This window comes from Oncorhynchus tshawytscha, unplaced genomic scaffold, assembly GCF_018296145.1.
Source record: "Oncorhynchus tshawytscha isolate Ot180627B unplaced genomic scaffold, Otsh_v2.0 Un_contig_12630_pilon_pilon, whole genome shotgun sequence".
Classification (NCBI taxonomy): domain Eukaryota; kingdom Metazoa; phylum Chordata; class Actinopteri; order Salmoniformes; family Salmonidae; genus Oncorhynchus; species Oncorhynchus tshawytscha.
Genome location: NW_024608848.1, coordinates 1 through 27,865, shown reverse-complemented (window position 1 = coordinate 27,865; position 27,865 = coordinate 1). Strand labels below are relative to the sequence as shown.

The 27,865-nt window shown below is 43.2% G+C and overlaps 1 pseudogene; it reads left to right on the top strand.

Annotated features, from left to right (window-relative positions):
- LOC121843892 overlaps nt 1-26,075 on the top strand; it is a 70,481-nt pseudogene extending 44,406 nt beyond the window's left edge.
- Nucleotides 26,076-27,865: the final 1,790 nt, after the last annotated feature.

The following is a 27,865-nucleotide window of genomic DNA, read 5'->3' as shown; positions in this document are numbered from 1 at the left end:
GAGAACACACACATACTATAGAGAGAACACATACTGTAGAGAGAACACACACATACTATAGAGAGAACACATACTGTAGAGAGAACACATTCTGTAGAGAGAACACATACTGTAGAGAGAACACATACTGTAGAGAGAACACATACTATAGAGAGAACACATACTGTAGAGAGAACACATACTGTAGAGAGAACACATACTGTAGAGAGAACACATACTGTAGAGAGAACACATACTGTAGAGAGAACACATTCTGTACATACTATAGAGAGAACACATACTGTAGAGAGAACACATACTGTAGAGAGAACACATTCTGTAGAGAGAACACATACTATCGAGAGAACACATTCTGTAGAGAGAACACATACTGTAGAGAGAACACATACTATAGAGAGAACACATACTATAGAGAGAACACACACATACTATAGAGAGAACACATTCTGTAGAGAGAACACACACATACTATAGAGAGAACACATACTGTAGAGAGAACACATTCTGTAGAGAGAACACACATACTGTAGAGAGAACACATACTGTAGAGAGAACACACACATACTATAGAGAGAACACATACTATAGAGAGAACACATACTATAGAGAGAACACATACTATAGAGAGAACACATACTGTAGAGAGAACACATACTGTAGAGAGAACACATACTGTAGAGAGAACACACACATACTGTAGAGACAACACATACTGTAGAGAGAACACATACTGTAGAGAGAACACACACATACTATAGAGAGAACACATACTGTAGAGAGAACACACACATACTGTAGAGAGAACACATTCTGTAGAGAGAACACACACATACTGTAGAGAGAACACACACACACTGTAGAGAGAACACATACATACTGTAGAGAGAACACATACATACTGTAGAGAGAACACATACTGTAGAGAGAACATATACTATCGAGAGAACACATTCTGTAGAGAGAACACATACATACTGTAGAGAGAACACACACGTACTGTAGAGAGAACACACACGTACTGTAGAGAGAACACACACACACTGTAGAGAGAACATACACACACTGTAGAGAGAACACACACGTACTGTAGAGAGAACACACACGTACTGTAGAGAGAACACACACGTACTGTAGAGAGAACACACACGTACTGTAGAGAGAACACACACATACTGTAGAGAGAACACACATGTACTGTAGAGAGAACACACACGTATTGTAGAGAGAACACACACGTAATGTAGAGAGAACACACACACACTGTAGAGAGAACACACACGTAATGTAGAGAGAACACACACACACTAGAGAGAACACACACGTACTGTAGAGAGAACACACACGTAATGTAGAGAGAACACACACACACTGTAGAGAGAACACACACGTAATGTAGAGAGAACACACACACACTGTAGAGAGAACACACACGTACTGTAGAGAGAACACACACGTATTGTAGAGAGAACACATACATACTGTAGAGAGAACACACACGTACTGTAGAGAGAACACACACGTATTGTAGAGAGAACACATACACACTGTAGAGAGAACACACACGTACTGTAGAGAGAACACACACGTAATGTAGAGAAAACACACACACACTGTAGAGAGAACACATACACACTGTAGAGAGAACACACACACACTGTAGAGAGAACACATACACACTGTAGAGAGAACACATACACACTGTAGAGAGAACACATACACACTGTAGAGAGAACACATACACACTGTAGAGAGAACACATACACACTGTAGAGAGAACACACACACACTGTAGAGAGAACACATACACACTGTAGAGAGAACACATACACACTGTAGAGAGAACACATACACACTGTAGAGAGAACACATACACACTGTAGAGAGAACACATACATACTGTAGAGAGAACACATACTGTAGAGAGAACATATACTATCGAGAGAACACATTCTGTAGAGAGAACACATACATACTGTAGAGAGAACACACACGTACTGTAGAGAGAACACACACGTACTGTAGAGAGAACACACACACACTGTAGAGAGAACACACACGTACTGTAGAGAGAACACACACGTACTGTAGAGAGAACACACACGTACTGTAGAGAGAACACACACGTACTGTAGAGAGAACACACACATACTCTAGAGAGAACACACATGTACTGTAGAGAGAACACACACGTATTGTAGAGAGAACACACACGTAATGTAGAGAGAACACACACACACACTGTAGAGAGAACACACACGTAATGTAGAGAGAACACACACGTATTGTAGAGAGAACACATACATACTGTAGAGAGAACACACACGTACTGTAGAGAGAACACACACGTATTGTAGAGAGAACACATACACACTGTAGAGAGAACACACACGTACTGTAGAGAGAACACACACGTAATGTAGAGAAAACACACACACACTGTAGAGAGAACACATACACACTGTAGAGAGAACACACACACACTGTAGAGAGAACACATACACACTGTAGAGAGAACACATACACACTGTAGAGAGAACACACACACACTGTAGAGAGAACACATACACACTGTAGAGAGAACACACACACACTGTAGAGAGAACACATACACACTGTAGAGAGAACACATACACACTGTAGAGAGAACACATACACACTGTAGAGAGAACACACACACACTGTAGAGAGAACACATACACACTGTAGAGAGAACACATACACACTGTAGAGAGAACACATACACACTGTAGAGAGAACACATACACACTGTAGAGAGAACACACACGTACTGTAGAGAGAACACACACGTAATGTAGAGAGAACACACACACACTGTAGAGAGAACACATACACACTGTAGAGAGAACACACACGTACTGTAGAGAGAACACACACGTAATGTAGAGAGAACACACACACACTGTAGAGAGAACACACACGTACTGTAGAGAGAACACACACGTATTGTAGAGAGAACACACACGTATTGTAGAGAGAACACACACACACTGTAGAGAGAACACAGACACACTGTAGAGAGAACACACACGCACTGTAGAGAGAACACACACGTATTGTAGAGAGAACACATACATACTGTAGAGAGAACACACACGTACTGTAGAGAGAACACATACATACTGTAGAGAGAACACACACGTACTGTAGAGAGAACACACACGTATTGTAGAGAGAACACATACACACTGTAGAGAGAACACACACGTATTGTAGAGAGAACACATACATACTGTAGAGAGAACACACACGTATTGTAGAGAGAACACATACATACTGTAGAGAGAACACACACGTACTGTAGAGAGAACACACACGTATTGTAGAGAGAACACATACACACTGTAGAGAGAACACACACACACTGTAGAGAGAACACACACGCACTGTAGAGAGAACACACACGTACTGTAGAGAGAACACATACATACTGTAGAGAGAACACATACACACTGTAGAGAGAACACACACACACTGTAGAGAGAACACACACGTATTGTAGAGAGAACACATACACACTGTAGAGAGAACACATACGTACTGTAGAGAGAACACACACATACTGTAGAGAGAACACATACGTATTGTAGAGAGAACACACACATACTGTAGAGAGAACACACACGTATTGTAGAGAGAACACATACATACTGTAGAGAGAACACACACATACTGTAGAGAGAACACACACGTATTGTAGAGAGAACACACACGTACTGTAGAGAGAACACACACGTATTGTAGAGAGAACACACACACACTGTAGAGAGAACACACACACACTGTAGAGAGAACACATACGTACTGTAGAGAGAACACACACACACTGTAGAGAGAACACACACATACTGTAGAGAGAACACATACATACTGTAGAGAGAACACACACATACTGTAGAGAGAACACATACGTACTGTAGAGAGAACACACACATACTGTAGAGAGAACACACACACACTGTAGAGAGAACACATACACACTGTAGAGAGAACACATACGTACTGTAGAGAGAACACACACGTACTGTAGAGAGAACACACACATACTGTTGAGAGAACACATACGTACTGTAGAGAGAACACACACACACTGTAGAGAGAACACATACACACTGTAGAGAGAACACATACGTACTGTAGAGAGAACACACACACACTGTAGAGAGAACACATACATACTGTAGAGAGAACACATACATACTGTAGAGAGAACACACACATACTGTAGAGAGAACACATACGTGCTGTAGAGAGAACACACACATACTGTAGAGAGAACACACACACACTGTAGAGAGAACACATACACACTGTAGAGAGAACACATACGTACTGTAGAGAGAACACACACGTACTGTAGAGAGAACACACACATACTGTTGAGAGAACACATACGTACTGTAGAGAGAACACACACACACTGTAGAGAGAACACATACACACTGTAGAGAACACATACGTATTGTAGAGAGAACACACACGTACTGTAGAGAGAACACACACGTACTGTAGAGAGAACACACACATACTGTAGAGAGAACACACACACGTACTGTAGAGAGAACACACACATACTGTAGAGAGAACACATACGTACTGTAGAGAGAACACACACATACTGTAGAGAGAACACATACGTACTGTAGAGAGAACACACACACACTGTAGAGAGAACACACACGTACTGTAGAGAGAACACACACATACTGTAGAGAGAACACATACGTACTGTAGAGAGAACACACACGTATTGTAGAGAGAACACACACGTATTGTAGAGAGAACACACACGTATTGTAGAGAGAACACACACACACTGTAGAGAGAACACACACGTACTGTAGAGAGAACACACACATACTGTAGAGAGAACACATACGTACGTACTGTAGAGAGAACACACACGTACTGTAGAGAGAACACACACACACTGTAGAGAGAACACACACGCACTGTAGAGAGAACACACACGTATTGTAGAGAGAACACATACATACTGTATAGAGAACACATACGTACGTACTGTAGAGAGAACACACACGTACTGTAGAGAGAACACACACGTAATGAAGAGGGGGGTAGAGAGAGAGCTAACAGTAACTGGTCAGGTTATGTTTCAGTCCTTGTCCATTTCGGAGTTATAACATTGTAATGTACTCCCCAGGATCTAATTAGCATAAGTTGTGGTCAAACAAAGAACACTGTGTGTGTGTGTGTGTGTGTGTGTGTGTGTGTGTGTGTGTGTGTGTGTGTGTGTGTGTGTGTGTTTGCGTGTTTGTGTGTGTGAGGTGAGGTGAGGTGAGGTGAGAGAGGGAGAATGGAGCTGGCTAATAATTGGATCTGCTTACGTGTGTTTGTGTAACAGGCAGAGAGAGAGAGAGCGATAGCCTCACAAAATATGCCAATGAAATCTCCAACCATAAAAACCCAGAATGACATTTAAACGCACGTCTTTGATCATGGTAATTTTGGCAATTAGAATCATTTTTTTCTGGAAGAGAGAACAGTGTTAGACGATGATCAAACCCTTCCCTTATATTTTAAATTGTCTGAATGTTTAGAGCCTGTTTGTTTAGCCAAACACTCCTCTATTTAAAAAAAGCCCATTGATTATTTCATAGTGTGGCGTTAACCTTTAAATATGGTGATTTTCATGTGGCCCGGTGGCCATAATGATGCAATATAGTATCTATTCAATCAAAGCCGCAATCTGTGTTTCCTGTCTTGGAAAAGACATGTTCTTCTTGTTTCTAGATTGGGAAATTAATAATTAGAGTTTATTCAGATTTCTCTTTTGGTTGCTCTTAAGTGTGTGTGGTAACAGATGCGGGCCAGTAATTGGTGAGTGAGGGCTGGAGAGGAAGGAATCACTAATGCGTGTGTGTGTGTGTGTGTGTGTGTGTGTGTGTGTGTGTGCGTGCGTGCGCGTGTGTGTGTCTGTGTGTGCGTGCGTGCGTGGTAATGGCGGTAGAGTAGGGAGAGTCATTAGGCTCACTGCTAGGTCTCAGACTCACTATAATTACCAACTCTCTAGCTGGAACACACACCTACATCCTCCCTCCTCTGTCCTCTTATCCACACACATATCCTTCATTGATGCACATCTCACACAAATACATCCACTGCCTTTTGGGAGAAGAGCTTACTGGCAAGACATTGTATGAGCCACACTCACACCCAAATCTAGGGTGTTGGAAGCAGTCTTTTGGCAGCCCTTTAAACCCCCTGCAGAATGTGCCAGGAAGGACAAATCAAACTAAAAAGTGTGTGTATGTGTGTTTCACTGCAAACCTAATTACCTTGTAACGGTGGACCAGGCTGGTGCCTTTATGTGATAATAATTCTAGTAATGATACATATGGTCTGCTCTGTGTTTTTACCATTATGACTCATTGTTCCTTCTTTGAAAGCCCGGTTATTTCAATATATTAATGTTTAATAGAAACACTCATATGTTTTGCTTATTACAACCAGAGGAGGCTGGTGGGAGGAGCTATAGGAGGACGGGCTCATTGTAATGGCTGGAATGGAATCAATGGAACAGTATCAAACACATGAAATGTATAGAAACCTCATGTTTGACCCCGTTCCATTTATTCCATTCCAGCCATAACTATGAGCCCGTCCTCCTATAGCTCCTCCCACCAGCCTCCTCTGACTACAACATCTGTTTTTACCTCAGGCAGTACATATTATGTCACCATATCACCATTGTTATAACTTTGATGTTGTCAGTTTATTATCGTGGCCTTTGTATTATTCCAGAGTGCCTCACTACCAATAGAGGTAGGATTTGAATCCAACACTCCCATAACTGGGTTTTTACTTCAGTGGAGGCTTATTACATGCTTAGTTCACATTGATTCCATGTTAAATACATGTTGATCGTTGTATTGAAACAGTTGTGTTGATAGGTTGTTGACCTGTGTCTCTCTTCCTCCCTAGGTGTTGAAGGTCAGTCTGATAGGACACAGGAAGAGAATCCTGGCCTCGCTGGGAGACAGGCTTCACCAAGACCCTCCACAGAAACCCCCACGGGCCATCTCCCTACGGGTCAGTGTGTGTGTGTGTGTGCTCTCTCTCTTCCCTCCCAGATGGTAGTAGTCCTAGAGACTGCAGAGAGGTTCAGTGAGCTTAGGGGAAATATCTCCACTGCTGTTGTTAGCCTTCACAAGTCTCCCGGCAGACACAAAATGGATGCCGCCAGGACCACAATAGACCGCTGTTTCCCCTCTCCCTATCGGTCCTGGATACTAATTACAAGATACTGGATTCCATTCCCCAGTGCGTATGGGTCTAATGTTAATCTAACAAAGGCCCGGGATATGCTTCACCTCCTGGGACTCAATTTGATCCGGCAGCCAGGATGTGGCTGCTGCTCTGCAGCCTCTCAAGGCCCAGACACCTGCTTTCATTCCATTTAACAAATCGGTCCAGACAGAGGGGCTGGGCAGTCTCCACTGCAAATCTAGTCTGCTGTCCAGAGCCAGGCTAGCAAACAGAGAGGAGGCTGAAGGTTTATTCAGCATAGCATATTGCCATGTTCCAAAAGCATTCCACTAGACACCACTTAGAATGCTTGCTCAACACAGTAGCTTCATTTTAAGAGGTATGCTAGTGAAAATAATAAGATAAGAGATAAGCAAGGCAATTTCTATGTAGTGGAATCATTATACCATTATTGTCTTGCCCTAATTTTCACCCCCCGCCTTTGAGGTATGCCCACATTGGGAATAGCCAGTAGTGGCAGTCTTCACATTTGACCTCTCGTTTTCTAGAACAGCCTATCATGGAGCCTCAAAAGCATCACATGGCACACTTCACCACAATTTAATAACCCCTGCCCTCTGTCCATCCATCCTCCCAGGAGCCCGGTGGCTGCAACACCCCTCCCCAGATCCTTCCGGGCCAGGCTGCGTACACCACAGCGGGTGTCCCAGGGGCTCGTTGGACGTGCAGCACCTCATCATGCAGGCGGACGCACGGCGCCGCCAGCGCTCCAACGACAACTACTTAGAGGAGATGCCTCGCTCCAAACTGGAGCGGCAGATGGCCCAAGTCAGCATGGTGAGAGGGGGGAGGAAAGGAAGGAAGGGAAGAATGAGAGAGGAATAGACAGCAGCCTTTCACAATTATTTTCCTGTGTGTCCCTATTTGACCTCTCTACCAAACTACGAAAGCGTGATGATTAATACACTGCTCAAAAAAATAAAGGGAACACTAAAATAACACATCCTAGATCTGAATGAATGAAATATTCTTATTAAATACTTTTTTCTTTACATAGTTGAATGTGCTGACAACAAAATCACACAAAATGGAAATCAAATTTATCAACCCAGGTCTGGATTTGGAGTCACACTCAAAATTAAAGTGGAAAACCACACTACAGGCTGGTCCAACTTTGATGTAATGTCCTTAAAACAAGTCAAAATGAGGCTCAGTAGTGTGTGTGGCCTCCACGTGCCTGTATGACCTCCCTACAACGCCTGGGCATGCTCCTAATGAGGTGGCGGATGGTCTCCTGAGGGATCTCCTCCCAGACCTGGACTAAAGCATCCGCCAACTCCTGGACAGTCTGTGGTGCAACGTGGCATTGGTGGATGGAGCGAGACATGATGTCCCAGATGTGCTCAATTGGATTCAGGTCTGGGGAACGGGCGGGCCAATCTATAGCATCAATGCCTTCCTCTTGCAGGAACTGCAGACACACTCCAGCCACAAGAGGTCTAGCATTGTCTTGCATTAGGAGGAACCCAGGGCCAACCGCACCAGCATATGGTCTCACAAGGGGTCTGAGGATCTCATCTCGGTACCTAATGGCAGTCAGGCTACCTCTGGCAAGCACATGGAGGGCTGTGCAGCCCCCCAAAGAAATGCCACCCCACACCATGACTGACCCACCGCCAAACCGGTCATGCTGGAGGATGTTGCTGGCAGCAGAACGTTCTCCACGGCATCTTCAGACTCTGTCACGTCTGTCACATGTGCTCAGTGTGAACCTGCTTTCATCTGTGAAGAGCACAGGGCGCCAGTGGCGAATTAGCCAATCTCGGTGTTCTCTGGCAAATTAAAAACTCCTTGCACGGTTTTGGGCTGTAAGCACAACCCCCACCTGTGGACGTCGGGCCCTCATACCACCCTCATGGAGTCTGTTTCTGACCGTTTGAGCAGACACATGCACATTTGTGGCCTGCTGGAGGTCATTTTGCAGGACTCTGGCAGTGCTCCTCCTGCTCCTCCTTGCACAAAGGCGGAGGTAGCGGTCCTGCTGCTGGGTTGTTGCCCTCCTACGGCCTTGTCCACGTCTCCTGATGTACTGGCCTGTCTCCTGGTAGCGCCTCCATGCTCTGGACACTACGCTGACAGACACAGCAAACCTTCTTGCCACAGCTCGCATTGATGTGCCATCCTGGATGAGCTGCACTACCTGAGACACTTGTGTGCGTTGTAGACTCCGTCTCATGCTACCACTAGAGTGAAAGCACCGCCAGCATTCAAAAGTGACCAAAACATCAGCCAGGAAGCATAGGAACTGAGAAGTGGTCTGTGGTCCCCACCTGCAGAACCACTCCTTTATTGGGGGTGTCTTGCTAATTGCCTATAATTTCCACCTGTTGTCTATTCCATTTGCACAACAGCATGTGCAATTTATTGTCAATCAGTGTTGCTTCCTAAGTGGACAGTTTGATTTCACAGAAGTGTGATTGACTTGGAGTTACATTGTGTTGTTTAAGTGTTCCCTTTATTTTTTGAGCAGTGTATAATATGACATATCATTCATCCTCCCGTATGGTCAGCGGGCAGAACGCTGTTATAAATAATTTGTACACTGCAAATTGACCGCAAGAATCCCAAACAGATATATTATTAGATAAAAATAGTATCATTTCAAACCTTGATTACTTTGGGATAAGATCACATATGCCTTTATTTATACTTGGAAACTACTGTACTTGGGAACAACTGAAAATCACTTTGAGCTCATTTATTTTATGTCCAACAACAATTATTTTTAAAAATACATATATATACAGCCGTGGCCAAAAGTTTTGAGGATGACACAAATATACATTTTAACAAAGTCTGTTGCCTCAGTGTCTTTAGATATTTTTGTCAGATGTTACTGTGGAATACTGAAGTATAATTACAAGCATTTCATAAGTGTCAAAGGCTTGTATTGAATATTACAAGTTGATGCAAAGAGTCAATATTTGCAGTGTTGACCCTTCTTTTTCAAGACCTCTGCAATCCGCCCTGGCATGCTGTCAATTAACTTCTGGGCCACATCCTTACTGATGGCAGCCCATTCTTGCATAATCAATGCTTGGAGTTTGTCCGAATTTGTGGGTTTTTGTTTGTCCACCCGCCTCTTGAGGATTGACCACAAGTTCTCAGATTAAGGTCTGGGAGTTTCCTGGCCATGGACCCAAAATATTGATGTTTTGTTCCCAGAGCCAGGCAAGGTGCTTCATCATAATGGAAAAGGCATTGTTCGTCACCAAACTGTTCCTGGATGGTTGGGAGAAGTTGCTCTCGGATGTGTTGGTACCATTCTTTATTCATGGCTGTGTTCTTAGACAGAATTGTGAGTGAGCCCACTCCCTTGGCTGAGAAGCAACCCCACACATGAATGGTCTCAGGATGCTTTACTGTTGGCATGACACAGGACTGATGGTAGCGCTCACCTTGTCCTCTCCGGACAAGCTTTTTCCGGATGCCCCAAACAATCGGAAAGGGATTCATCAGAGAAATGACCCAGCCCTCAGCAGTCCAATCCCTGTACCTTTTGCAGAATATCAGTTTGTCCCTGATGTTTTTCCTGGAGAGAAGTGGCTTCTTTGCTGCCCTTCTTGACACCAGGCCATCCTCAAGTCTTCGTCTCACTGTGCGTGCAGATGCACTCACACCTGCCTGCTGCCATTCCTGAGCAAGCTCTGTACTGGCCGATCCCGCAGCTGAGACGGTCCTGGCGCTTGCTGGACTTTCTTGGGCACCCTGAAGCCTTCTTCACAACAATTGAACTGCTCTCCTTGAAGTTCTTGATGATCTGATAAATGGTTGATTTAGGTGGAATCTTACTGGCTGTGCCTGTGAAGCCCTTTTGTGAAAAGCAATGATGACGCACGCGTTTCCTTGAAGGTAACCATGGTTGACAGAGGAAGAACAATGATTCCAAGCACCACCCTCCTTTTGAAGCTTCCAGTCTGTTATTCGAACTCAATCAGCATGACAAAGTGATCTCCAGCCGTGTCCTCATCAACACTCACACCTGTGTTAACGGAAGAATCACTGACATGATGTCAGCTGGTCCTTTTGTGGCAGGGCTGAAATGCAGTGGAAATGGTTTTTGGGGATTCAGGTCATTTGCATGGCAAAGAGGTACTTCAAAAGTAATTGCAGTTCATCTGATCACTCTTCACAACATTCTGGAGTATATGCAAATTGCCATCATACAAACTGAGGCAGCACTTTGTGAAAATGTATATTTGTGTCATTCTCAAAACTTTTGCCCACGACTGTATATTTGGCCCTTGGATTGCCTTTTGGGGAATCCTGCCCTATACTGTACCATAACTGCTCTACCAACCTGTATTAGCATGCTATTTAACTTATATACTGTGCATTCCCGAAAGTATTCAGACCCCTTTGCTTTTTCCACATTTTGTTATGTTACAGCGTCATTCTAAAATATATTAAATAGCAATTTTCCCCCATCACTTTACACACAATACCCCATAATGACAAAGCGAAAACAGGTTTTTAGAAATGTTCGATCATTTATAAAAAATAAAAAACAGAAATACCTTATTTACATAAGTATTCAGACCCTTTGCAATGAGATTCGAAATTGAACTCTGGTGCGTCCTGTTTCCATTGATCATCCTTGAGATGTTTCTACAACTTGATTGGAGTCCACCTGTGGTAAATTAAGTTGATTGGACATGATTTGGAAAGGCACACATCTGTCTATATAAGGTCCCACAGTGCATATCAGAGCAAAAATCAAGCCATGATGTCGAAGGAATAGTCCGTAGAGCTCCGAGACAGGATTGTGTCGAGGCACAGATCTGGGGAAGGGTAGCAAAAAATTCTGCAGCATTGAAGATCTGCAAGAACACAGTGGCCTCAATCATTCTTAAATGGAAAAAAGTTTGGAACCACCAATACTTTTCCTAGAGCTGGCCGCCTGGCCAAGCTGAGCAATCAGGAGAGAAGGGCCTTAGTCAGGGAGGTGACCAAGAACATGATGGTCACTCTGACTGAGCTCCAGAGTTCCTCTGTGAAGATGGGAGAACCTTCCAGAAGGACAACCATCTATGTAGCACACCACCAATCAGACCTTTATGATAGAGTGGCCAGATGGAAGCCACTCCTCAGCACATGACAGGCCACTTGGAGTTTGCCAAAAGGCACCTAAAGACTCTCAGACCATGAGAAACAAGCTTCGCTGGTCTGAAACCAAGATTGAACTCTTTGGCCTGAATGCCAAGTGTCACGTCTGGAGGACCCTGGCACCATCCCTACGGTGAAGCATGGTGATGGCAGCATCATGATGGCAGCATCATGCTGTGTGGATGTTTTTCAGCAGCAGGGACTGGGAGACTAGTCAGGATCGAGTCAAAGATGAACGGAGCAAAGTACAGAGAGATCCTTGATGAAAACCTGCTCCAGAGCGCTCAGGACCTCAGACTGGAGTGAAGGTTCACCTTCCGACAGGACAACGACCCTAAGCACACAGCCAAGACAACACAGGAGTGGCTTTGGGACAAGTCTCTGAATGTCCTTGATTGGCCCAGCCAGAGCCCGGACTTGAAACCGATCTAATATCTCTGGAGAGACCTGACAATAGCTGTGAAGCAACGCTCCCCATCCAACCTGACAGAGCTTGAGAGGATCTGCAGAGCAGAATGGGAGAAACTCCCCAAATACAGGTGTGCCAAGCTTGTAGCGTCAAACCCAAGACTCGAGACTGTAATCGCTGCCAAAGGTGCTTCAACAAAGTACTAAGTAAGGGGTCTGAATACTTATGTAAATGTGATATTTCAGTTTTTGTTTTTAATACATGTGCAAACATTTCTAAAAACCTGTTTTTGCTTTGTCATTATGGGGTATTGTGTGTAGATTGATTTTTGAAAAAAATTATAATCATTTTTGAATAAGGCTGTAACGTAACGAAATGTGGAAAGTCAAGGGGTCTGAATACTTTCCGAATGCACTGAATATTAGCATGCATGGTACAGTATGGTAACCTCTCTACCAAAATCCATGATACTCCTATTGAACCTCTCCACCAACCTATGAAAGCACGGTCTGCGAGTCAGAGGCATCTGGGAGAGCAGCTTCTCTTAAGCGTTCCTTTGGTCTACCCCGATTAGGGTCCATCCGGAGTGTGTATGAGAGTGTGTGTGAGAGTGTGTGTGATTCACAGAGCTTGTCGCACCAGACACACACTTATGTTTCTACACGACTGACTCTTTGAAGTGCGTTTGTGTCACGACTCATGACAACATTGGCCTCTTTAGAGCAGCACTCAGGTGAGTGCAGTGAGTCAACAAGGTCGTGTAGAGGGGATCATTATGGAGACTTCTGTATTCCTCTCACTCTCATATACTTTCCACTCTTTCCTTTATCTCTCCCTTTTTCCCCCTTTTCCTCCACAATGCCTCTGACTGCCCATTGCAACTGAGGCAGTCAAAGATCATGCCCTACTCCCCCGTTGCTACTGAGGCAGTCAGAGATCATGCCCTGCTCCCCCCCAATTGCTGCTGAGGTAGTCAGTTCATGCCCTGCTCCTCCCCATTACTACTGAGGCAGTCAGAGATCATGCCCTACTCCTCCATTGCTACTGAGGCAGTCAGAGATCATGCCCTGCTCCCCCAATTGCTGCTGAGGTAGTCAGTTCATGCCCTGCTCCCTCCCCATTACTACTGAGGCAGTCAGCGATCATGGCCTACTACCCCTCATGCCCTACTCCCCCATTACTACTGAGGCAGTCAGAGATCATGCCCTACTCCCACTCCTTGCTACTAAGGCAGTCCGAGATCATACCCCATTGCCAGTCCCCCACCCCCATTGCTGTTGAGGCAGTCAGAGATCATGCCCTGCCCCCCCCACCCCAGTCAGAGATCATTGCTACTGAGGCAGTCAGAGATCATGCCCTGCTCCCTCCCCATTGCTACTGAGGCAGTCAGAGATCATGCCCTGCTCCCTCCCCATTGCTACTGAGGCAGTCAGAGATCATGCCCTGCTCCCTCCCCATTACGACTGAGGCAGTCAGCATGCCCTGCTCCCTCCCCATCATGGCCGACTACCCCTCATGTCCTACTCCCCCATTACGACTGAGGCAGTCAGAGATCATGCCCTGCTCCAGAGATCTCCCCATTATGACTGAGGCAGTCAGCGATCATGGCCTTCTACCCCATTGCTACTGCCCTACTCCCCCCCATTGCTACTGAGGCAGTCAGAGATCATGCCCTGCTCCCTCCCCATTACGACTGAGGCAGTCAGAGATCATGCCCTGCTCCCTCCCCCATTACTACTGAGGCAGTCAGAGATCATGCCCTGCTCCCTCCCCATTACGACTGAGGCAGTCAGAGATCATGCCCTGCTCCCCCTCATGCCCTACTCCCCCATTGCTACTGAGGCAGTCAAAGATCATGTGGCCCTGAGGCAGTCCCTCTATTACTACTGAGGCAGTCAGAGATCATGCCCTGCTCCCTACATTGCTACTGAGGCAGTCAGAGATCATGCCCTACTACCCCTCATGCCCTACTCCCCCCATTACTACTGAGGCAGTCAAAGACGTGGCCCTACTCCCTCTATTACTACTGAGGCAGTCAGAGATCATGCCCTGCTCCCTACATTGCTACTGAGGCAGTCAGAGATCATGCCCTGGGCCCCATTACAGGAATAATGAGGTTCTTTCTCTGTGCTCTTTCTGGTCTTTATATAATTGTGTTTTGCAATTTGTGTCTCTATCTTCGTCTCTCCCCATCTCTTTTTCTCCCCCCCCCCTCTATCTATCTTTGTCACTTAGATCAGTTAGAGTAGCCCATTGTTTTGGAGTAGATTACCTGTTCTGATCCTCCTCTAGGGCTCACCCTGCAGCTATTTACCCCAATGTCATTATCCCTGATTACCTCACCTCCAGAGTATCTCATTAAGATGCAGATGGATGTGACACACAAACAAACAAGCACTCCCGTATAGTAGTGTATCAGCACCTGTCATGGGACTTTGATTATGAAACTGTGTCGGGAGGATTTCCTCACACTCCAGCCTTGTTGTAAACATTGCCTGTGTGATTATCGTCTGCTTGATTATTATAGACCATAGAGTTGGATAGAGGCCACGTCTTTGCATATTTGCCATTATGGTTTCTATTACAGCATGGGCAGTGCCATTGAGGGCTATCTCCATTGATGAAAGTCCTCAATGGCGCTGCCCATGCTAAAACAGGCTTTGTGGAAAGTGCACCCTCTATCCAGCTCTATGTTATCAACCAACTTCTTGTTGTCCTGATCCTGGATCTTATTTCTATTTATTTATCAGTCTCATGATGTTGGAGAAAGACCTTCTGCAAGAAATGATACTGTAAGTTGTCTGTGATGCTAGTGTGCATCAAATACTGTTGTTGTCATTGTACGTGACGAACAGTCGAACAGTCAACTGTCAATGTACGTGATATAAATGTACATTATATTTGTTGATAATACAAGTCCATTTACTCATGATCATTTCCATTTGATTTAGAACATATTGGCTAAGGGAAAAGTACTGTAGCTAAATATATATCCATTTCCTGTTTCTGTTGAATAGGATGAAAGAAAGAAGGACAGGGATTTTCCACACAGTGCCAGGGGAGGTGTGAGCATCATAGCACTAGCTAGGGGAATTAAACAGTATGAAAAGCCATTTAAATATGACCCTTCTAAGACTGTTAAAACGCACTTAGCATTAGGAGAGGATGATCCATAAAAACACAGTGAGGTCTCAAAATGTTGTTGAAGCGTTGTTGTTAAGCTTTTCATGTTCAGTCAGTCTGGATAGAACCTGTTACATCATAGAAGTGCCATGTGCTTAGGCGCAAACGGCAGCACATATCTGACAGACTAGATGTATCAGCTCAGAATATGCTTGACTTAAGTTTGTGCCCAATCCTTTTCCTTGTAATCGTCTGTGATTCCTCATCCGTGGCCTCTGTCTGATCTTGCCATTGGCTGTCGTTACAGCAAGGCGAATGGTGCGAGCCAATCACGTTGCGTCCTCCCAACGAGGCCACCTCGTCCACTCCAGTGCAATACTGGCAGCACCACCCTGAGAAACTCATCTTCCAGTCGTGTGACTATGAAGCTTACGTGAGTAGTCCCGTCCCTATGTTATACAGTGTGTGTGTGTGTGTGTGTGTGTGTGTGTGTGTGTGTGTGTGTGTGTGTGTGTGTGTGTGTTAGTATGCTTTTCATGCATGTATGATATGCTTGTGAATGTGTATGCATGCAAAACGCTACATTAGCATCGTATCATATTCTACAGCAGCGGTATTCAAAGTCGGGGTCGCGACCCCGCTAGGGGACCATCAGTGGGGTCAATAAAAAGGAACTAAACATTTAGAGTACAGATTATTGTATTGGACAATATACGTTTTTCAGGAAGATAGTACAAACAAATACCATTTTATTGAGTAAATGTATTTTGATAAGAGAAGAAACTATGATGAAGGTTATTTGTTGATGTAAAAATGTACAGATTTTAAGGTTCTGTCGTATTGGGTTAGGGTGGGGTTTAGAGAAATTATTGGGAAGAAAATCTCCAGAAATTCTGGTGGAACGAATTGGGTCCCCATCTGAAAAGGTTTGAATAATACTGTAATGTGGGAGAGATGCCCTGTCTGCCAAGGGGGTTCAAGAAACACACTTTCAGCCCCCCCCCCCTGACTTAAAGTACCTGCACTTGTGTTACCTAACTGACACACTGGAGGTATTCAGGAGTAAAACCATGTTTCACCCTTCGATCAATACTGCACCAAGCTATTCACGCTGCTGCAGTAATTTTAGCCTCCCGTTACATAAAACCAACCATGTATCCAAGGATACTGCACATGTACATTTGATTGGCTTAGCCCCAGCAACCATGTAACACTGATTACTACCCACTTTCAGCTGATGAATCACCGGGAAGATGATTGGCTCCCATTTGGAGTCTGGAGGCTCCCATTGGCTCTCGGAGCCAGCCGTGTTGAATTGTGATTGACTCTTGCACAGTTGTGCTTAGCGATTGGCTCAGAGGTGCTGTTGTGGAGATGAGGGGGCTAGAGGATTAGAGAGAAAGAGAGAGAGAAACAGTGAGTGTGAGTAAGCGAGAGAGTTTGTGATAGAGTGAGGGAAAAGGTCATGTGGGTTGAGAGAGGGAGGGATAAGGTAGTGTGGGTTGAGAGAGGGAGGGATAAGGAAGTGATGGTTGAGAGAGTGAGGATAAAGGTAGTGTGGGTTGAGAGAGTGGGGGATAAGGTAGTGTGGGTTGAGAGAGGGAGGGATAAGGTAGTGTGGGTTGAGAGAGGGAGGGATAAGGTAGTGTGGGTTGAGAGAGTGGGGGATAAGGTAGTGTGGGTTGAGAGAGGGAGGGATAAGGTAGTGTGGGTTGAGAGAGGGAGGGATAAGGTAGTGTGGGTTGAGAGAGTGGGGGATAAGGTAGTGTGGGTTGAGAGAGGGAGGGATAAGGTAGTGTGGGTTGAGAGAGGGAGGGATAAGGTAGTGTGGGTTGAGAGAGGGAGGGATAAGGTAGTGTGGGTTGAGAGAGGGAGGGATAAGGTAGTGTGGGTTGAGAGAGGGAAGGATAAGGTAGTGTGGGTTGAGAGAGGGAAGAAGGAAGGCAGAGAGAGAAAGTGTAAATAAATTAAATAATCAGTGCCAAGCAACTACTCTCCCAGGACTGAAGCTCCACATGGCCCCACGAAGTGAGATAGTGAGATAGAGGAGAATCTGAGAGAGAAAGAAAAGGAGCGAGAGAGAGAGAGAAGGATGGAGAGATTAAGCGAGGGGAGGATAGAGTTGAGGATGTAAGCAGTGTACAGAGGAAGAGGATAGAGTTGAGGATGTAAGCAGTGTACGGAGGAAGAGGATAGAGTTGAGGATGTAAGCAGTGTACAGAGGAAGAGGATAGAGTTGAGGATGTAAGCAGTGTACGGAGGAAGAGGATAGAGTTGAGGATGTAAGCAGTGTACAGAGGAAGAGGATAGAGTTGAGGATGTAAGCAGTGTACAGAGGAAGAGGATAGAGTTGAGGATGTAAGCAGTGTACAGAGGAAGGGATAGAGTTGAGGATGTAGAGTGTGAGGATAGAGTTGAGGATGTAAGCAGTGTACAGAGGAAGAGGATAGAGTTGAGGATGTAAGCAGTGTACGGAGGAAGAGGATAGAGTTGAGGATGTAAGCAGTGTACAGAGGAAGAGGATAGAGTTGAGGATGTAAGCAGTGTACAGAGGAAGAGGATAGAGTTGAGGATGTAAGCAGTGTACAGAGGAAGAGGATAGAGTTGAGGATGTAAGCAGTGTACAGAGGAAGAGGAAGAGGATAGAGTTGAGGATGTAAGCAGTGAGGATAGAGTTGAGGATGTAAGCAGTGAGGATAGAGTTGAGGATGTAAGCAGTGTACGGAGGAAGAGGATAGAGTTGAGGATGTAAGCAGTGTACAGAGATAGAGTTGAGGATGTAAGCAGTGTACGGAGGAAGAGGATAGAGTTGAGGATGTAAGCAGTGTACGAGGAAGAGGATAGAGTTGAGGATGTAAGCAGTGTACGAGGAAGAGGATAGAGTTGAGGATGTAAGCAGTGTACAGAGGAGGAGAGGATAGAATTGAGGATGTAAGCAGTGTACGGAGGAAGAGGATAGAGTTGAGGATGTAAGCAGTGTACAGAGGAAGAGGATAGAGTTGAGGATGTAAGCAGTGTACAGAGGAAGAGGATAGAGTTGAGGATGTAAGCAGTGTACGGAGGAAGAGGATAGAGTTGAGGATGTAAGCAGTGTACGGAGGAAGAGGATAGAGTTGAGGATGTAAAAAGAGAGAAGAGAGGGACGAATCCTCTAAGGCCTGATGCTGTAAACGCACTGATTCTATTACTCACAATGATCTTCATTCAACCAGAGACAATTCTCTAATGTCATTACAATGTTGTCTTCATAAAACCAAACTTTGTTTTAATCAATTCTCTATTATAGACCAGCTCTGAGTGTCATTATACTTTCTTTATTATAGACCAGCTCTGTCATTATACTTTCTTTATTATAGACCAGCTCTGATGTCATTATACTTTCTTTATTATATACCAGCTCTGATGTCATTATACTTTCTTTATTATAGACCAGCTCTGATGTCATTATATTTTCTTTATTATAGACCAGCTCTAATGTCATTATACTCTCTTTATTATAGACCAGCTCTGATGTCATTATACTTTCTTTATTATAGACCAGCTCTGATGTCATTATACTTTCTTTATTATAGACCAGCTCTGATGTCATTATATTTTCTTTATTATAGACCAGCTCTAATGTCATTATACTCTCTTTATTATAGACCAGCTCTGATGTCATTATACTTTCTTTATTATAGACCAGCTCTGTCATTATACTTTCTTTATTATAGACCAGCTCTGATGTCATTATACTGTCTTTATTTTTTGACCAGTTCTGATGTCATTATACTGTCTTTATTATAGACCAGCTCTGAGTGTCATTATACTTTCTTTATTATAGACCAGCTCTGATGTCATTATACTTTCTTTATTTTAGACCAGCTCTGATGTCATTATGCTTTCTTTATTATAGACCAGCTCTGAGTGTCATTATACTTTCTTTATTATAGACCAGCTCTGTCATTATACTTTCTTTATTATAGACCAGCTCTGATGTCATTATACTTTCTTTATTATAGACCAGCTCTGTCATTATACTTTCTTTATTATAGACCAGCTCTGAGTGTCATTATACTCTCTTTATTATAGACCAGCTCTGATGTCATTATACTTTCTTTATTATAGACCAGCTCTGTCATTATACTTTCTTTATTATAGACCAGCTCTGATGTCATTATACTTTCTTTATTATAGACCAGCTCTGATGTCATTATACTTTCTTTATTATAGACCAGCTCTAATGTCATTATACTTTCTTTATTATAGACCAGCTCTGATGTCATTATACTTTCTTTATTATAGACCAGCTCTAATGTCATTATACTTTCTTTATTATAGACCAGCTCTGAGTGTCATTATACTTTCTTTATTATAGACCAGCTCTGTCATTATACTTTCTTTATTATAGACCAGCTCTGAGTGTCATTATACTTCTTTATTATAGACCAGCTCTGATGTCATTATACTTTCTTTATTATAGACCAGCTCTGTCATTATACTTTCTTTATTATAGACCAGCTCTGATGTCATTATACTTTCTTTATTATAGACCAGCTCTGATGTCATTATACTTTCTTTATTATAGACCAGCTCTAATGTCATTATACTTTCTTTATTATAGACCAGCTCTAATGTCATGATACTTTCTTTATTATAGACCAGCTCTGAGTGTCATTATACTTTCTTTGTTATAGACCAGCTCTAATGTCATTATACTTTCTTTATTATAGACCAGCTCTAATGTCATTATACTCTCTTTATTATAGACCAGCTCTGATGTCATTATATTTTCTTTATTATAGACCAGCTCTGTCATTATACTTTCTTTATTATAGACCAGCTCTGATGTCATTATACTGTCTTTATTATAGACCAGCTCTGTCATTATACTTTCTTTATTATAGACCAGCTCTGAGTGTCATTATACTCTCTTTATTATAGACCAGCTCTGATGTCATTATACTTTCTTTATTATAGACCAGCTCTGTCATTATACTTTCTTTATTATAGACCAGCTCTGATGTCATTATACTTTCTTTATTATAGACCAGCTCTGATGTCATTATACTTTCTTTATTATAGACCAGCTCTAATGTCATTATACTTTCTTTATTATAGACCAGCTCTGATGTCATTATACTTTCTTTATTATAGACCAGCTCTAATGTCATTATACTTTCTTTATTATAGACCAGCTCTGAGTGTCATTATACTTTCTTTATTATAGACCAGCTCTGTCATTATACTTTCTTTATTATAGACCAGCTCTGAGTGTCATTATACTCTCTTTATTATAGACCAGCTCTGATGTCATTATACTTTCTTTATTATAGACCAGCTCTGTCATTATACTTTCTTTATTATAGACCAGCTCTGATGTCATTATACTTTCTTTATTATAGACCAGCTCTGATGTCATTATACTTTCTTTATTATAGACCAGCTCTAATGTCATGATACTTTCTTTATTATAGACCAGCTCTGATGTCATTATACTTTCTTTATTATAGACCAGCTCTAATGTCATTATACTTTCTTTATTATAGACCAGCTCTGATGCCATTATACTTTCTTTATTATAGACCAGCTCTAATGTCATGATACTTTCTTTATTATAGACCAGCTCTGAGTGTCATTATACTTTCTTTATTATAGACCAGCTCTGATGTCATTATACTTTCTTTATTATAGACCAGCTCTAATGTCATTATACTCTCTTTATTATAGACCAGCTCTGATGTCATTATATTTTCTTTATTATAGACCAGCTCTGTCATTATACTTTCTTTATTATAGACCAGCTCTGATGTCATTATACTGTCTTTATTATAGACCAGCTCTGATGTCATTATATTTTCTTTATTATAGACCAGCTCTGTCATTATACTTTCTTTATTATAGACCAGCTCTGATGTCATTATACTTTCTTTATTATAGACCAGCTCTGATGTCATTATACTTTCTTTATTATAGACCAGCTCTGATGTCATTATACTTTCTTTATTATAGACCAGCTCTGTCATTATACTTTCTTTATTATAGACCAGCTCTGATGTCATTATACTTTCTTTATTATAGACCAGCTCTGATGTCATTATACTTTCTTTATTATAGACCAGCTCTGTCATTATACTTTCTTTATTATAGACCAGCTCTGTCATTATACTTTCTTTATTATAGACCAGCTCTGTCATTATACTTTCTTTATTATAGACCAGCTCTAATGTCATTATACTTTCTTTATTATAGACCAGCTCTGATGTCATTATACTTTCTTTATTATAGACCAGCTCTAATGTCATGATACTTTCTTTATTATAGACCAGCTCTGAGTGTCATTATACTTTCTTTATTATAGACCAGCTCTAATGTCATTATACTTTCTTTATTATAGACCAGCTCTAATGTCATTATACTCTCTTTATTATAGACCAGCTCTGATGTCATTATATTTTCTTTATTATAGACCAGCTCTGTCATTATACTTTCTTTATTATAGACCAGCTCTGATGTCATTATACTGTCTTTATTATAGACCAGCTCTGATGTCATTATATTTTCTTTATTATAGACCAGCTCTGTCATTATACTTTCTTTATTATAGACCAGCTCTGATGTCATTATACTTTCTTTATTATAGACCAGCTCTGATGTCATTATACTTTCTTTATTATAGACCAGCTCTGATGTCATTACACTTTCTTTATTATAGACCAGCTCTGTCATTATACTTTCTTTATTATAGACCAGCTCTGATGTCATGATACTTTCTTTATTATAGACCAGCTCTGATGTCATGATACTTTCTTTATTATAGACCAGCTCTGATGTCATGATACTTTCTTTATTATAGACCAGCTCTGATGTCATGATACTTTCTTTATTATAGACCAGCTCTGATGTCATGATACTTTCTTTATTATAGACCAGCTCTGATGTCATGATACTTTCTTTATTATAGACCAGCTCTGATGTCATGATACTTTCTTTATTATAGACCAGCTCTGATGTCATTATACTTTCTTTATTATAGACCAGCTCTGATGTCATGATACTTTCTTTATTATAGACCAGCTCTGATTTCATTATACTTTCTTTATTAACATTCTTAGACCGCCAAATGTCATCACTGCATATTCAGTGGGGCAAAAAAGTATTTTGTCAGCCACCAATTGTGCAAGTTTCCCACTTAAAAAGATGAGGGGCATGTAATTTTCATCATAGGTACACTTCAACTATGACAGACAAAATGAGGGGAAACAATCCAGAAAATCACATTGTAGGATTTTTAATGAATTTATTTGCAAATTATGGTGGAAAATAAGTATTTGGTCACCTACAAACAAGCAAGATTTCTGGCTCTCACAGACCTGTAACTTCTTCTTTAAGAGGCTCCTCTATCCTCCACTTGTTTGAACTTGTTATCAGTATAAAAGACACCTGTCCACAACCTCAAACAGTCACACTCCAAACTCCACTATGGCCAAGTCCAAAGAGCTGTCAAAGGACACCAGAAACAAAATTGTAGACCTGCACCAGGCTGGGAAGACTGAATCTGCAATAGGTAAGCAGCTTGGTTTGAAGAAATCAACTGTGGGAGCAATTATTAGGAAATGGAAGACATACAAGACCACTGATAATCTCCCTTGATCTGGGGCTCCACGCAAGATCTCACCCCGTGGGGTCAAAATGATCACAAGTACGGTGAGCAAAAATCCCAGAACCACACGGGGGACCTAGTGAATGACCTGCACCGAGCTGGGACCAAAGTAACAAAGCCTACCATCAGTAACAGACTACGCCGCCAGGGACTCAAATCCTGCAGTGCCAGACGTGTCCCCCTGCTTAAGCCAGTACATGTCCAGGCCCGTCTGAAGTTTGCTAGATAGCATTTGGATGATCCAGAAGAAGATTGGGAGAATGTCATATGGTCAGATGAAACCAAAATATAACTTTTTGGTAAAAACTCAACTCGTCGTTTTTCGAGGACAAAGAATGCTGAGTTGCATCCAAAGAACACCATACCTACTGTGAAGCATGGGGGTGGAAACATCATGCTTTGGGGCTGTTTTTCTGCAAAGGGACCAGGACGACTGATCCGTGTAAAGGAAAGAATGAATGGGGCCATGTATCGAGAGATTTTGAGTGAAAACCTCCTTCCATCAGCAAGGGCATTGAAGATGAAATGTGGCTGGGTCTTTCAGCATGACAATGATCCCAAACACACCGCCCGGGCAACAAAGGAGTGGCTTTGTAAGAAGCATTTCAAGGTCTTGGAGTGACCTAGCCAGTCTCCAGATCTCAACCCCATAGAAAATCTTTGGAGGGATTTGAAAGTCCGTGTTGCCCAGCAACAGCCCCCAAAAAATCACTGCTCTAGAGGAGATCTGCATGGAGGAATGGGCCAAAATACCAGCAACAGTGTGTGAAAACCTCGTGAAGACTTACAGAAAACATTTGACCTCTGTCATTGCCAACAAAGGGTATATAACAAAGTATTGAGATAAACTTTTGTTATTGACCAAATACTTATTTTCCACCATAATTTGCAAATAAATTTAGATTTTTTTGTTGTCATTTTGCCATAGTTGAAGTGTACCTATGATGAAAATTACAGGCCTCTCTCATCTTTTTAAGTGGGAGAACTTGCACAATTGGTGGCTGACTAAATACTTTTTTGCCCCACTGTATAACATACCTTCTTTATTACACCAGACAATGTCCTAACGTTATTTCAACGCCTTTTGGGATTAGTGTCGAACATGATTGCGTTGTCCATTTCTAGAGCGTGATGGTTGTTGAATGTAATTTTAACACAGGAGAAACAAGAAAATGCACTCCCTTTAATGAATGCACTGTTGTTGTACTCTTAAAGGGAAACATTGCTAAGATGTTGCTCCAACGTTATCACATTGTGTCCTCTTCAGATGATGTTCTTTTGACCACTGTCTTACGTCATCCTTACATGGCTAGAATGACACACATAATCCTAACTGTATAATCGGTCAATACTGATTCCCCAAAGCCCTGTAGGGCTTTCACTCTGTAATGTTATTACTATGTTCTCTGTAACGTTTTCAGCCTCAGACGACACTACTGTTTGTTTTCACAATGAAGCGCGCGCACACACACACACATATTCACAAACACATACCCAGAGACAGGGGCTTCTTGGAGGTTTGTAACGTTATTACAGTGTTCTCTATACGAGAACAGACGACGCTCCCTTGATACCATAGCATTATTAACAACAGAGCCAGAAAGAGCAGTAACCAGCCCAGACAACCCCACTACAACCACCAGCCTACCTCCCATAAAGAAATGACTCATTCATTCTACTGCACTTAAAATAGTAGAGAAATCAGGGTGTGGTTGTGTTACTGTTAAGCTAATGCAATGTATTTGTTATCTTTTGACGAAGGGTAAGATTAGGTGGATTGTTTTGCCGGGACATTTTTCAAAAGCATATCCTGAAGGGTAAATGATTTAGGGTCAGGGGGTCGAGGTATAAAAGGATCAATGTTTGCACTTTGGGTGTCAGAACATCCTATAAAAAATCCTCTTTGGGGCTTTTAGCTCTCAAATCAACAGTGGGCGCTGAGCAGTTAATCGTACACCCATTACGTCCCTTTAGCCCTAATGTCCCCATAAGTACTGTCCCCATAAACACCACCTTTATTAAATTGGGTCTGTGTCCTCACGAACTAGGTCCTCACTTATTGACCTCCCCACTTTGCACATTTCCTGCCCGCTCCAGCCCTGTTTACACTCCTCTGGGGATTTCCAGGTTGTTTTCATCACATCAGAAAGCACTGCGTTATTATGCGACTGGCGTTTAAGATTCCATCTTACATTGAATGATTCTATGATCCTTCATGTGTCTGTATAATAGTTCTAGGATGGAATGTGAATGCTAACGTTGTTTACCTTTATGTCTCTGACAGTACCTGGGCTCCATGCTGGTGAAAGAGCTGAGAGGAACAGAGTCAACACAAGACGCCTGCTCCAAGATGAGGGTAAGAGGGCCCGGCACATCACTACCACCCAGAGAGAGAAACTAGGACCACTTTAACCACCACTGTAGTCTCATTTTTAACCTGGATTCACCTACATCTCTTTTGCTCTCTTTTATACTCTTCCACTTTCATTCACCTTATTCCTCTCTCTCTCTCTTCCCCCTTCACTCTCTCTCTCTCTCTCTCTCTCTCTCTCTCTCTCCCCCTTCTCTCTCTCTCTCTTCCCCCTCCTCTCTCTCTCTCTCTCCTCCCCCTTCTCTCTCTCTCTTCCCCGTTCTCTCTCTCTCTCTCTCTTCCTCCTTCTCTCTCTCTCTTCCCTGTTCTCTCTCTCTCTTCCCCCTTCTCTCTCTCTCTTCCCCCTTTTCTCTCTCTCTCTCTTCCCCCTTCTTCTCTCTCTCTCTCTCTCTCTCTCTCTCTCTCTCTTCTTCCCCCTTCTTCTCTCTCTCTCTCTCTCTTCCCCCTTCTCTCTCTCTCTCTTCCCCCTTCTTTTCTCTCTCTCTCTCTTCCCCCTTCTTCTCTCTCTCTCTCTTCCCCCTTCTCTCTCTCTCTCTCTTCCCCCTTCTCTCTCTCTCTCTCTCTTCCCCCTTCTCTCTCTCTCTCTCTCTCTCTCCCCCTTCTTCTCTCTCTCTCTCTCTCTCTTCCCCCTTCTCTCTCTCTCTCTCTTTCCCCCTTCTCTCTCCCTCTCTTCCCCGTTCTCTCTCTCTCTTCCTCCTTCTCTCTCTCTTTCCCGTTCTCTCTCTCTCTTCCCCCTTCTCTCTCTCTCTTCCCCCTTTTCTCTCTCTCTCTCTCTTCCCCCTTCTTCTCTCTCTCTCTCTCTCTCCCCCTTCTCTCTCTCTCTCTTCCCCCTTCTTTTCTCTCTCTCTTCCCCCTTCTTTTCTCTCTCTCTCTCTTCCCCCTTCTTCTCTCTCTCTCTCTTCCCCTTCTCTCTCTCTCTCTCTCTTCCCCCTTCTCTCTCTCTCTCTCTCTCTCTCTCTTCCCCTTCTCTCTCTCTCTCTTCCCCCTTCTTCTCTCTCTCTCTCTCTTCCCCCTTCTCTCTCTCTCTCTCTTCCCCCTTCTCTCTCTCTCTCTTCCCCCTTCTTCTCTCTCTCTCTCTTCCCCCTTCTCTCTCTCTCTTCCCCCTTCTTCTCTCTCTCTCTCTTCCCCCTTCTCTCTCTCTCTTCCCCTTCTTCTCTCTCTCTCTCTCTCTCTTCCCCCTTCTCTCTCTCTCTCTTCCCACTTCTCTCTCTCTCTTCCCCCTTCTCTCTCTCTTCCCCCTTCTCTCTCTCTCTTCCCCCTTCTTCTCTCTCTCTCTCTTCCCCCTTCTCTCTCTCTCTCTTCCCCCTTCTCTCTCTCTCTCTCTCTCTTCCCCCTTCTCTCTCTCTCTCTCTTCCCCCTTCTTCTCTCTCTCTCTCTTCCCCCTTCTCTCTCTCTCTCTTCCCCCTTCTCTCTCTCTCTCTCTCTTTCCCCTTCTTCTCTCTCTCTCTCTCTCTTCCCCTTCTCTCCTCTCTCTCTCTCTCTCTCTCTTCCCCCTTCTCTCTCTCTCTCTCTCTCTCTTTCCCCTTCTCTCTCTCTCTCTTCCCCTTCTCTCTCTCTCTCCCCCTTCTTCTCTCTCTCTCTCTCCCTCTCTTCCCCCTTCTCTCTCTCTCTCTCTCTTCCCCCTTCTCTCTCTCTTCCTCCTCTTCCCCCTTCTTCTCTCTCTCTCTCTCTCCCCCCCTTCTTCTCTCTCTCTCTTCTCTCTCTTCCCCCTTCTTCTCTCTCTCTCTTCCCCTTCTCTCTCTCTCTCTTCCCCCCTTCTCTATCTCTCTCTCTCTTCCCCCTTCTCTATCTCTCTTCTCTCTCTTCCCCCTTCTCTCTCTCTCTCTCTCTCTTCCCCCTTCTCTCTCTCTCTTTTCCCCTTCTTCTCTCTCTCTCTTCCCCCTTCTCTCTCTCTCTTCCCCCTTCT